Raw genomic sequence first — 14,124 nt, forward strand, 5'->3', positions numbered from 1 at the left:
TGTTCCTTTTCTGCACTCTCAAAGCCTTCCTTCACCCTAATGATCTTTTTTACCTGGGTTGAACCTTCTGTCTAATCAGCACATCCATTCCACCAAGCAGATCCTTCAGTGTCTCCAGGTGCAGAAAATCTATCAGGACTCATACAGGAAGGCAAGGGCCAGGCAGGCAACCTCAGGATCTTGGTATGTCTTTTGGTGACACTGTGAAGAAGAGCTCCATTGCAGATCCTCCGTTGCACAAATGGTCAGTTCCTCCTCTTCAGGAGCTTGTCTTGCCAGCTGCAGGTGTGGCAGTGGGGCCAGGATATGATTGTGATTGGTTTTTGGGGAGAATGACCCTGGCGAAGCATAGAAACAAATACACCATTAATTACTAGAAAATTTAGGAAGCCTTTCTTCTTCACTCTCAAGAAGTTTGAAGAGCAAGATCACTGCTTTGGCGATGACTGAAACCTCAGTTCACCCACTTAAACTTTCCACTGTTGCATTTGACGTCAAAATTTTCCTCTCTGGTGTGTGAAGCTTCACAAAAGCAACATTATTTGCAAATACACTGCAACCAAGGCCCTAGCGTATCCATTCTCACTGAAAGAGGTTAACAAGAGGTCCATATTTGATGCTGAATGAAGTTGGCCAGCTCTCCAGGCTCTCAAATAAAGCAAAGAGCAGACCCTGTTCCCAAGCTTCCCACTGTCTCCAATCTGAGGGAGTCGGTGAAATGAGCGCTGTAAGTTGCTGACTTTGAACATTGGTTGTTGCCTGTACAGGTGTTTAGGGAAAGGAAGTAGGAGGACAAAAAGAACACAGTCTATGATGCAGAGATGGCCTGGTTGGGAATCAACCATTAAATAGCTTCAGGAAACCTTCAATAGCAATTACCAAAGTCCATAAACTGTTTATAAAGCCCTGGAAAAGACACACTATAACACAGAGAAGAAATTCACATGTTAGAAGCACAATCTCACTAGATCAGTAATATCCTTGGTTACTTCTAGGGTTGTAGAACAACTACTTGAAGTCTCTAAGACATAATGGGAAAAAAGTACATGAAATTTCAAATTGTCTTTGACAATAATTCATATTTTAATTTGAATGCTGAACAAAAAGAAACAGGCCGCTTTCTTCAAGTTTGAGGACATCATGGTTTCCATGAAGAGACTATGTATCAATTAGGAGAAAAAAAAATAAGGTTTTTTTAGAGGCAGGGTTTCAGCTCTGGCTGTATTGGAACTCAATATATAAACCATTTTGCCCAGAACTCACAGAGATGGGCCTGCCATTACTTCCTGAGTACAGGCTTAAAGAATTTCACAACCACACCTTGCTCAAATAAAGATTAAAATCAGCAGAGTTGGAACATTTGAGTGACTCTCATCTGTCATTCAACCAGAATTGCCTTGAGTTCAAGGTCTCCATGACATTTTGAGTGAGACTTTGTATCGAAAAATAAGCACAGAAACCACAAACAGATTCAAATAATTATCTAATGTAAACAAAACATTCTAGTTACCCAGCCCTCAGGTGGCTGAAGTAGGATAACTTGTAACTTTCAGGTGAGGCAGTATTAGATTGGAAGAGCTTGCATCAAAAAAAAAAAATTAGCGAAGAAAAAAAAATATATATATATATATACACACACACTGATGATTGAAAAAAAAGAAAGGCTAGACTGGGTTAAATAGGGTACCTGAGGAAGCTGAGAGACTTATATAATAGGGACACTAGTGACGGGTCTCCGGGTCCCAACAGAAGCAGATAGTGACCCCAAGCTCCAAGCCTCTGAGGGTCTTGGACTGCTCTGACTCTTTAAATGCCTTTCCACAGTACACTCCCTTTGTAGTCACACACCTCCCAGTCAAAACCTGCAGGCTGACTGAATGACTGAGACTCTACTCCCTTAGGTCTTTAGGAATTTAGATGGTGTCTGTGTGGGTAGGATCAGATCTGTACCCAGGATAAGGATTTAGAATAATGGTCAGGGATGAATGCACTGATCAAAGCTCAGACTCTAAGCTATTAGTTTTGGGGTTTGTGTTGTTGTTGTTGTTGTTGTTGTTGTTGTTGAGATGGTGTTCCACAGTTTACCTTAACTTTCCTAGAATTTATATGTTGCCCATAGTGAGTTCCAACTATAAGCAATCCTCTTGCTTCTACCTGCTGTGTTACATGATATGAGCTGTTACTTTTGACTGAGTTTGAAATGACCGCTGTAGAATATAATCCCCACAGGCCTTTTCAAAACTTATATTAAAATGTACTTAATAATTAGTTTGTATGTTCATTCATGCATTCATGGTTTGGGGGAAAAAGTCTCACTCTGTAGTACAGGATGCCCTGGGAGTTTTGGAATAGAGGAGCTAGTTGAAAACACATGGGAACTTGTCTGCCTGTTCAGCCTACTAAGTGCTAAGGCATTTCTCTTTTGGTAGCCTACAGAGCACATTTCTGCACCAAATACTGTTGTGTTAAGGGAGAAAACTCCATGTAGATGCTTCTCCAGGTTGAATGAGTTGTATGGGTGCTGTTCTTGGCAATGGGCTGCATTCATGTATATGCTCACATTGCATATGGTATCCAAGGAGGTCAGAAGAAGATATGGGATCAACTGGAAGTGGGTTTAGAGATTGTGGGGATCATCAGGTGAGTGCTGCAATGCGAGCCTGGTTTCTCTGAAAGATTAACGTGTGCTCTAAACTACTGAGCCATCTCTCCAATTCCTAAACTGTGCTATTTTGATGTGTGGTACACAGAAGAAGGCAGATACTCAGTTCTCTGAGAGGAGAGGAGGAGGTGAGTCTACAGGTATCTGGACAGCAGATTCCACAAGAGAGCATGTTTGTGAGTGGAATAGAGCCGAGCTGAGAGTTGCTAGGGCAGAGCTACAAGGCTCAGATTGCATTTCCTTGACCTGAAACTGGACACAAAACTGAGGAAGCAGCAGGAAGATGAATCCCTCCATAGGATACTCCCCAAAGGAGCCACTCCATTGTCTTAATGCACCCTGGCAGCACTTGGAAATTAGAAATCCCAGTGAGCACCACACATGAATGTTGCAGGGTACTTGATTACGTTGTGAACCCCAAGATTATGTACTGAAAAAAACTGCTTCTAGTTAAGGTGTGGCTCAGCCCTAGCACACATCTTTATTATAAGAGCCTTCTGTAAACATGATTAAATAAAGTCAACCATAGGTCAGGAAGCACAGCAAGCAACCAGTTGACAGGGAGTGAACACAGAAAAAAAAAAAAAACAGAAAGTGAGAGGAAGTCCTGAGGACAGATAGAGAGATGCACAGGAAGTAGAAAGGAGGGACATTCAGTTTGAGGGGTTTTTGAGACGTCATAGAGAAGGAGACATGACTTTTTCCTACTGTGAAGTTGCCTGAGTAGGAAGGTCAGCTGGGTACTTTCCTTGCCTCTCTGAGCTAGTAGGCCTTTACACCAGCATCTGGCTCCTGAGTCTTTATTGGTAAAATAGAATATTTGGAATTCTGTTTTTAAAAAAACATTTTGGCACCCAACATGGGATACAACCACAGGGAGAAATCACTTCAGCTTTGGACAAGCCAAAAAACAGTAAGATTTGGTGAGGGAATTCTCAAGGAGAGAGTTCATAATGAGAAAGACCATAAAAGGTGCTAGGATCCTGTATGTAGCTACTTTAGATGGCTTGAAATGAAATCAGAAAACAAAGGGCCAAATGAAATTAACTTAAATTGGCTCAATACCAATTATGATTATTATCATTTTGGTATTTCATACTTTATCATTAATAGGCATAGTGGCTTTCTGTACCCACTCAAAGAAAAAAGCTTTAAAGATACAAAAAAAATATGAAAAGTGGATTGATAAGATACAAGTCTTAGAAAGACTTATAAATGCAAATAAGAAAAATACTCAGACACAGACAGTAATTTAGACAAACCTTAGAAAGATGAAACTTTAAATGAAAATTAAAAAAAAAAAAAAAACACAGACATAGGAATTTAGACAAGAACCTACCATGCCACTGCACAATGAAACTGAAGGTGGATATCCCAAGGTTGTTAGAAAACCAACTTTACTTCATCCAGTCACCATAGAACTACCAGCAGACAATAGGCACCCACAAAGTTGAGAAGAAGTTAAATGTAATCCTATAGACATACTAGATTTGAGGAGATTTAAGAAAGTGATCTTTATGGTATGCATTCATACATTCACTCATAATAAATATGGGCAACACATAAAAGAATTGTCCCCCAAAACTGGAAAGATTTGGTAATAGCCATATTGGAAGATGGTCTTCGGTTACAATGGTGAACAAGGTGGAAAGAGAAGGTAGAGCCATAGAAGAATAACATATTGTTAGAAATATTAATATTTTCCAAGATCAGTTGATAGGTGAATGTAAATACACTTAGTAACAAAGGCAGCTTGAATTTAATTCTCACACCTTGGTACTATGTCATTTAGCAGCTTTAAATGCTTGAGCTAAGTTGAAAAATAAGAAAATAGATCTGAGTCATTTTAAAAACTTATACAAGACCTTAAAAAGTCTTTGTTGAGTTTTTGCAAAGATTGACTTCAGCAGTAAATTGAGTAGTATCAGATTCAGAAGTCAGAGAAATGTGGATTTAATCTTTGATTTGTAGAGACTATCTTGTGTATTGTATATATGTGCTGCCTGTCAATTAAAAAATACCTATGGCCTATAGGAAATAGTAAACATAATGGTGGGACACCTGGCTGGCAGAAAGGATTCTGGGATAGAGCCAGGCATAGAAGATTCACCCAGGTGAGATGTGAGGATAACAGATACATGGTACCTGATCAAAGATAACCGCCACGTGGCAGAATGTAGATTAGCATAAATGTCTTATTTTAAGTTACAAGCTAGTCATCAAAGAGCCCTAGCTATATGACCTGGGTATTTTCAATCTCATAAGTCATTATTTAAGGAGCTAAGGGTGAGGAAGAAAAAAACGTTCACTATATTGGCTTTGGAAAATGGTAACCCTGAAGGCAAAACTTTAAAGGCAAGATCAACACCAATAAATGAATGGATTAGAAATGCAGCTCATAGCTGGGAGTAGTGACACAGGCCCTTAATTCCAGCACTCATGGAGGCAGAGGCAGATGGATCACTGTGAGTTTGAGGCCAGCCTGGTGTACAAAGAGAGATATAAAGCCTAATGGCAGCAGATACTAACAAGAAGTATCTGAATGCAGCTTCCATACAACAGGAAATAAAATGAAGAACCAGCCAAAGAGATTGATGGCCATAGCACTCTGCATGTGCCCAATCTCTTTGGATCTCAGAGGCTCAGCAGATTTGGGCTAAGTTTCCATGTCAATGAGAGACACATGGAACTTCAGGATTTTATAAAGTTTCTCCAAATTAAATGAAAACTGTAAACAGAGAGACCATACAGCATCCATAACAGGAGAAAATATCTGCAAGTTATACTTCAGAGAGGTGTTAACTTCTTACACCATTTAAATAATTGGCATGTTGTATCAAAAATAACTACTATTCTCTGCCAGGAATGGACACATCAGTCTCCCTGCTCCTAATATAGCTTTGATGTAAATGCTACTCCTTCTGGATTTTGCCTTTAAACTGTGAGTCCCCAAGCTTGAGCAGCAAGTGATTTTTAAGACTTACAAGTTGGCTCTTGGTCTGGCCATGAATAAAAAGAACTTTAAGTTGGCTTAATCGGTGTGATTGTCAATAACTGTCTTAGGTGGATCATTTCACTGTGTCACGAGAAACCACATAAAGGCACACAAAATTTCAAAGAACTTATAACAGGTAAATAGAATTTTTCCTAATCATATTTACCTTAATCCCTTATCTCTTATGACTAAGAGGGGACAGAAAATGCCTAAATTTCTGGGACATATAACAATATACAGTGGAAAGGAACCGTGAAACATACAAGCTCATTTGATCTAAGCTTTTCCTGATAACTTTTGGAAGACACTGAATGCTCATGGGCAAGCAATAGCCTCACACTCTCTACAATATTCTCTTAAGGGACTCTAGCAAGAACGTGTCTCTTTGTGAAGAATGTCACACTAAAGACAGCCCTGGAAAAATTATTGTCTCCACAGAGCTTCACACTTGCTGTCCTGACAGGTGAGATGATAATTGCATGTCTGAGGGGAGGAGAGGTCATGGAATCACACAGCCATATCTCAGGCACTGGATACCTCTCTATAGCACATGTGTTGGGCAGCGAGACTATGGAACTGAGATCAGCATCCCAGAAAAGATCGAGTGTGGCGTACTTCACTTTGCAGTGTATGGGCAGAGGTCGTAAGGAAAAACATGTGTCAAGAATGCTGGTAAGTGACCCTACCAAAGGAGAGTGGAGATTGAGCCTGGGTGTATATTGAAACTACCAAGAGAGGACAGACACTCCAGAGGAATAAATCCAGCCAGCAAAAAATCTAACACATTCTTTGCTGGCAGAACTTATCTGTTAAAAAAAAAAAAAAAAAACCTGTTGTGTAACGTGATCTTCCAGTCTCCTTAAAAAGAAATTTTAAACTTTCAGTTATAAAGAGCAAGAATGATAAGAAGAGAGAAGGGTGAACATGGCAGATAATCTGCAGTGTTTACTGAACAGTAACATAAACATTTTGATGCCCGAGATCCTCACATGCTCGGTGGTACTGTGGGTGGTGACAGATGTATGACTGAATGTGAATGCGGTGTTTAGAACACACCATTGCCATATTCCAAACTTCCCACCTTACCCGTGTTATATGGAGTATTTGCTGGTTAGAGGTTTTAAATTACATAAAAGAAAGGGGGAAAACCAAGTACACACGGGAAAACATTATACTAACAATCTGCCATTTTAACTAACATTATAAGAATCATGAAATATATTCATATTGCTGTTAGGAGAGTGTCTGATGGTTTTGTTCATGGAATAAGCACCAGTATTAATTTTTTCAGTATTAATTTTTAAGATTAACGGAATTATTCATGTAAATGACTGCCAACATTTTAATGAAAATGTTTTTACCTGAAAATGGGTAAAACAAAATAAATGAAGACAATATCTGTATCTCATCTGCAGATATGAATGGTGTTTGTTCTCTTGAGCAATTTTTTCTGTAAATGTAGAAAAAGGCAGTTAAGGAAATGCTGTCTAAATGATGCCAGCAGTTAGAGATATGTTCTATGTTTAGTTTTTTAAATGTTGAAATCACTTGGAGGAATTAAACAACCTTGATGTAAGAATATAATAGCGAAGAGCGTGAACATATAGAGGTCTGAATATGTGGAAAACTTTTGGCCTCAGAAAATCTCATCAGTGAACCGGAAGTAGTACTCATAAAGTCCACATTTGAACCATCCTCAATATGGACAAATAATTTTTAATTTTCACAACAGTGTTTTACATACTTGCTATAAATTAAATTGTCTTCACCCTTATCTCAATAGTCAATATCTTTAGATTCTTCTTGTATTCATCAGGAATTAGGTGTATAATCTGAGGCTGGTGATAGATTGTTTCTATGAAATAATATCTTAAAATGTATTGGTGTTTACTGCTAAACGTTGAACGCATGACATTGTTTTTCACAGCTCTGTGACAGACTACACCTGTGTTCTTCACATGGAGTCAGAAGAGTTTCTCTGAAACCAGGTAGGTATGGAGGCATTACCTCCAGGTTGATCCTAATTCACTGTTGGGCAAGTTACTATCATATTAGAGTATTTGTCAGTCGGTGAAAATATTCACTCATAACACGTATTGACTTGCAAAAATAGAGGTCAATTCATGTTTACATGTGATGCAACAGAGAGTTCAAAGTAGTCTCACTTGTACGGTGAGCAGCTGTGTGTAAGGACAAATTGAAACGATGAATTGCAGTGTTTTAAGAAGCCTCCTAAGCAGCAGTCAGGGAAGTGAGCTGTAACTTTGAATGTTTTCTATACTGCTATTCAGCCAGGTTCAAGCCCTCGTGCTTGAGCATGAGTTTACAAATCCCTGAACCCCTGACTGCCAAAGTCAGCTTTTCTATGCTTTATAAAGACATTTTTATGTTCTGCTCGTAAACTGAAGATTGCAAGAGCTATCAAGTCTGCTTTCTCTAAGGCAGCTCTTTCTGAAGAGTGTGTGTTTTAAAGCTCACATAAACAGCTGTGAACCTTACCGATGATACAAATATTCAGGGTATCTAGTGGGGATGTTATGGATGGAAAATGTGGGATTTTGTTGTGACAGAAATGCAGTCAATGCCTCATCTTCCCCTGCGTGATCCTCAGGTTCAGACACAAGAAAATGACAGGATGGCAGACAGAAATCTGGCTCTAGCAATAATCTTCTTGTCACAGACTGCACTTGGACTCCTGGGCAACTTTTATATCTTCTGCAATTACTTATTGCTTTACTTTTCAAGGTACAAGCAGAATTCCACAGACTGTATTCTGAACTATTTGGTTTTAGCCAACTTCTTAACTCTTCTGTGTAAAGGAGTGCCCCAGACCATGGCAGCTTTTGAGATGAAAGTTTTCCTGAGCGATTTTGGATGTAAGCTCCTCTTCTACATTCACAAAATTGGCAGGGGTTCGTGTATCTGCAGCAGCAGCTGGCTAAGTGTCTTTCAGGCCATCACCCTTAGGCACAAGGACTCCAGGTGGGCAGGGTTTAAAGCCAAACCATCCAAGTACAGTGGTTTCTTCCTGTGCCTTTGTTGCATTCTGAACATCCCCATGAGTACTTATAATCTCCTTCACATGACTGGAAAATTGGGCCATAGAAATATGACTATTCTACAGGACTTCGGCTACTGCTCTATTTGTCTTGATGAAACTGGCCAAATCCTGCATGCTGCGTTCCTACCTCTCCCTGATGCTGTGTGTGTAGGCCTCATGTTCTGGACCGGCATATCCACTGTTTTAATCTTGCACAGGCACAAGCAGAGAATGGAGCACATTCCTAGTACCAAACTGTCTTCAAGAGCATCCACTGAGTCCAGGGCTATCAAAATCATCCTTCTTCAGTTGAGTACATTTGCGTTCTTTTATATAATTGCCTGCCTCTTTCAACTGTTTCTGGCTTTCTTGCATAACCCTAGCTGGTTTCTTGTAAACACATCCATAGTCATTTCTGGAAGTTTTCCAGCTGTGAGTCCCTTTCTGCTTATGAGCTACTATTCCATAGCACCCAGTCACAGTGTTTACTGGATGAGAAATTGACAAGACCCTGATATTCATGTAAACTGAATGCCTGTGCACGGTTCTTGATTAATTCCTCATGCACAGAAAGGTATGCACATTGTGGACAGTCATCACACCAGAAGACTGGTGGGTACACATAAAATTTTGTATTGTGCCGTGTGAGTGTGATTATATGCATTCGTTTTTAGGCAAGTGCATAAAAACACTCACTCAGATTGTGTTGACCCTACATCAAGCATTACATTTGTCCAGTTGTAGCATATCCAAACTACAAAATAAAAGCATGAATATAAATTTTATATTCTGAAAATTTCTCACTGTGACCATGATACACTAACTAACAAAACCAACGATATTCATGTTTTCTTTATATGTTTGGTGATTACCTTGTCAAATCAAAAGTTTTTCTTACTCTACTTCTATGATTGTGTCTATGTTAGTGTTTCTTGAAACTTTCTATAAACAAACTGTTATTTATAGAATTTAACTATGACAGTATCGATCAATTGATGCGTTGTTGTACTGACGCACAAATCCAGTAGTTCAGAGATATATTCAGACTTTCCTCAAGGTATGATGTGCTGGTCTTTGCAAATGCCAGGGCCTTCCCAACAAGATACTCTTGAGTCTGACACAAGTGGAAATCCAATTAAACACATCCAGTGTCTAAACTGACACTGGGGAGTTTATTTTAAGCATACTAAAGCACAGCACAGTCTTTAAAAAAAATTTCCTCATACTAATTGACTCAAGCCTATGTGCACGACTAAGCTTAAGACATGTTAACATTGAAATCCATTAATAAATACATATAATCTTCTCCATAAAAATAGATTCTATTAACTGAGAAATAATGATTAAGATACGGGTCTAAGAAAAATGACTGTGATGAACATAAAAGTCTATGGGGGCCAAATTTGGCCTGGCCCTACAGATTACACAGAGATCACCTAGGCTATTGTAAAGTACATGTGATTTTTCTTTTTTATTTTTATTTTTATATTAATTACAGTTTATTTACTTTGTATCCCAGCTGTAGCCACCTCCCTCATACCCTCCCAATCCCACCCTCCCTCCCTCATCTCCTCCCTGCTTCTCTCTAAGTCCACTAATAAGGGAGGTCCTCCTCTCCTTCCATCTGACCCTAGCTTATCAGGTCTCAACAGGACTGGCTGCAATGTCCTCCTCTGTGGCCTAGCAAAGCTGCTCCTCCCTTGGGGGTGGGGGGAGGTCAAAGAGCCAGCCACTGAGTTTAAGTCAGAGACAGTCCCTGTTCCCCTTACTGAGGTACCCACTTGGATACTGAGCTGCCATAGGCTACGTCTGAGCAGGGGTTCTAGGTTATATCCATGTATGGTCCTTGGTTGGAAAATCAGTCTCAAAAAAGACCCCTGTGCCCAGATATATTTGGTTCTTTTTGATATATTTGGTTCCTGTCCTCTCCAGGTCTTACTAACTCCCCCTTTTTTCATATGATTCCCTGCACTCTGCCCAAGATTTGGTTATGAGTCTCAGCATCTGCTTTGATACACTGCTAGGTATAGTCTTTCAGAGGCCCTCTGTGGTAGGTTCTTGTCCTATTTCTTGTTTTCTCCTACTTCCTATGTCCACCCCATTTGTGTTTCTAAGTGAGGATTGATCATGTTACCCTGGGTCCTCCTCCTTGTTTAGCTTCTTTAGGTTTACAGATTTTAGCATGTTTACTCTATCTTTTAGGTCTAGTATCCACTTATAAGTGAGTATATGCCCTGTGTGTCTTTCTGCTTCTAGGATACCTCACTCAAGATGATCTTTTCTAGATCCCACCATTTGCCTGCAAATTTCATGTTTTCCTTGTTTTTAATTGCTGAGTAGTTTTTCGTTGTGTAAATATACCACACTTTCTGTATCCATTCCTCTGTTGAGGGTCATCTGGGTTGTTTCCAGGTTCTGGCTATTACGAATAAAGCTGATACAAACATGGTTGAACAAATGTCCTTTTTGTGTACCCACCAATGACTTTTGACTTTACCTGGAGTTCTTCCCTGCCCCATATGATAATAAAGTACTGCTTTTCCCCCTCTTATGATAGGATCGTTTTGGTACATGGAGATTAAGTATCCTTGGCACCCCTGACCTTGGTGAATCAAACACATTCATCCTTGGAACCCCTCCCACTGCTCAAGGTTTATATTGCCCTTGATTTCACATTAAATAAATTCACACACACGCTCTCTCACATTAAGGCCATCTGAGATTCATTTATTCTGGGGAAAAATTAACCATGTTCACCTGAAGTTGGCTGCCAATTAAGCAGCTACCCAACCAACTGCTGAGAGCTTCTGGACCACCTGGAGATTGACTGCCAGCTGGCCAGCCAGCCACAGGCTGCCTGGTATTCTCTGCTTACAAATCACAACAGTATACATAATAGAAACATAAAGGTAGGAAACTGTGAAATCCTTTCATGAAGGTTTAAATCTTAGAAAATATAACAGAGTTTATATTCAAATAAAATTCTGCAAATGTAACTGTGTGGAAAAAGAATTTTTATGTGCATGTGTGCTTTGTCTGGAAATATTTCAGTGCACTTCAGGTATGCCTGATGTCTGTAGAGGCCAGATAGAGTATCAGGTTTCCTGAAGCAGGAGCTACAGATGGATGTGAGCTGATAGGTGTGTGTTGGGAATTGAAGGATAATTTTCTGAAAGAGTAACCAGTTCTTTTACCCATTAAGCCATCTATATATCTAGCCCCTGGGAAGAGCTGTAATCAAAACATTTATCTTGTTCAACATCCAAAAGTTCATAATAATGCCACGCAAGGTAGAGCATGCCTTTAATCTCAGCACTCAGAAGGCAGAGACAAGAAGATCTCTGTGATTCCAAGACCATTCTGGAATACATAGTGAGTTTCAGGACAGGTAGGACTACATAGACCATGTCTCAAAAAATGTCATAATAAAGACAAAATGTAGTAACATAAAAATATTTGACAAAGACCTTGAATTTTTGTTCAAACTTTATACTTCTGAGAAACTATATAAAGATATAGCATATATCATCTTAATGTCTTGCTGTTTATTGTAAATTACACCCACCAAATGCATTGAATTTGACAAGGCCTTTATTTATTGCTGAAATTGCCCACATAAAGGCAAATTCATCATCAAAGAAAAACACCAATGAAGTCTCATCTATCGTTCACCTTCAAAATATGCATACTAGAGTCAAACTTTACAAATAGCAAGAAGGTAAGAAACTGTAAAGAGAAAAGCTGTTCACGTGACATCATGGGCATGCTTACAAAAGACTTAGAAATCCCCATGGTCTCTGTGTTCGGTGGCACAACCTTTACCCCAGAACTATGGAGGCAGAAGAAGGTGGATCTCTGCAGTTCAAGGCCAGCCTGGTCCACAATGCAATTTCTAAGACAGCCAGGGCTACATAAAGAAACCCCATCTGAGAAAACCAAATCAATAAAAAGAACAGAAATCCCTGAGGGCATGAAGGAATGCATTTTGAACTACTGAAGAAAAATGGATAAGTGTGTATTCTACACTCTAAAATAAGATAAATATCTTTAACTTTGGAATGTTGTTGTTTGCTCACTTTAATTTGTTTTGTTTCTTAACTTTTTAAATTTTGAGATTATAACATGTCTCCTTTCTCTTTCCTTTTGTGAAATCCTTCCACATATCCATAACTACCCTTTCAAATTCATGGCTGTTTAGTTCATTGTCATTGCATGCATGTGTATAGTAGCCATATACATATATAATCCTGACTATAACCTACTCAGACCATATAATGTCACTAGTATATATGTTTTCATGACTGACCACTTGGTATTGCATAACCAACTGGTGTGCTCCCCCGTGTGGAGGACCACTTCTCTGGTTCCAGGATTCCTCAGTGTAGGGTTGAGGCCATCCACTTTCACATGGCCGTTGTCCTTGCTCAGCTCTCTTTCACACATTCATGTTGATAAGAAGATACGCTTATGGATATATCTTCTGGCTCTACTGGGAAACACAATCTCACAGCAAACTCCCTGATCCCCTGGCTCTTACACTCTCTCTACTCACTTGTTAAATATATATTCCTTAAGCCGTAGGTGCAGGAGTGTATTGTAGATGTATCCATTGGGCCTACGTGATGCTAGTGGTCTCTGTCTGAGGCAAAGAAAAGTTTCCTTCATGAGAGGTAAAGAGGATGCTCATCGTGGGTACAGACAAACATTTAGATTTTTGTTAGGGATTACGCTGGTTTATTAAAGTGGTGGTTGTAGGATTTCCTCAAAATGTTAGGAGCACTGAGTGGTTAGCTAGCTTTCCACTACCAGTCATGGTTTCTCTTTTGTTAGGAGTGTCTCATTAGACTTATTAGACTAATTAGAGAGCTGATGCTTATCACCAAGGTGAGCTTTCCAGTCCTGCATCCTTAGGGTCATCTTCCCATGATGATCATTGGTATGGTTTAAAGGCATCTTAGCCAGGTAGGACTGTTCATCAGATCCCTTCTTTGGAAGCCTGCATGATACTTCTGATACCATGAAAGCTGTTGCTCAGGGAAGACTGTCCTTTCTTTTGGGCAAGGTCTCTCTGTGTATTGCCAGCTATCCTAGACTCACTGTGAAAATCAGGTGGCCTTGCTCCTCTTGCTTCTGCCTTGTGAATGCTGGGCTTAAAGGCTTCCATGACCTTGTCCAACTCTACATAACTTTTTCTTATTATGTCTTTGACAGTTACCCAAGGTAACTGTACAGCCTGCTTGAGTCATAAGTGAACAAATGAATCTTATGCCTTCTGACTTATGCCTACTGCACTAAACTGGAGACTCTATTTAAAATAGATGAGTTTCCAGATGCATATAACATACCAAATTTAAACGACATCATGAACTATAATAAATGAACTACAAGTAGTAATTGAGTTTGAAGCAGAAACAAAATGGCTCCCTT

The 14,124-nt window shown here is 39.5% G+C and overlaps 1 pseudogene; it reads left to right on the forward strand.

Moving 5' to 3' along the window:
- Positions 1 to 8,229: 8,229 nt before the first annotated feature.
- Positions 8,230 to 9,228, forward strand: LOC129691522 (vomeronasal type-1 receptor 4-like; annotated as a pseudogene).
- Positions 9,229 to 14,124: the final 4,896 nt, after the last annotated feature.

The sequence above is a fragment of the Psammomys obesus genome, unplaced genomic scaffold (assembly GCF_907164565.1).
Source record: "Psammomys obesus unplaced genomic scaffold, mPsaObe1.curated_primary_1811, whole genome shotgun sequence".
NCBI lineage: Eukaryota > Metazoa > Chordata > Mammalia > Rodentia > Muridae > Psammomys > Psammomys obesus.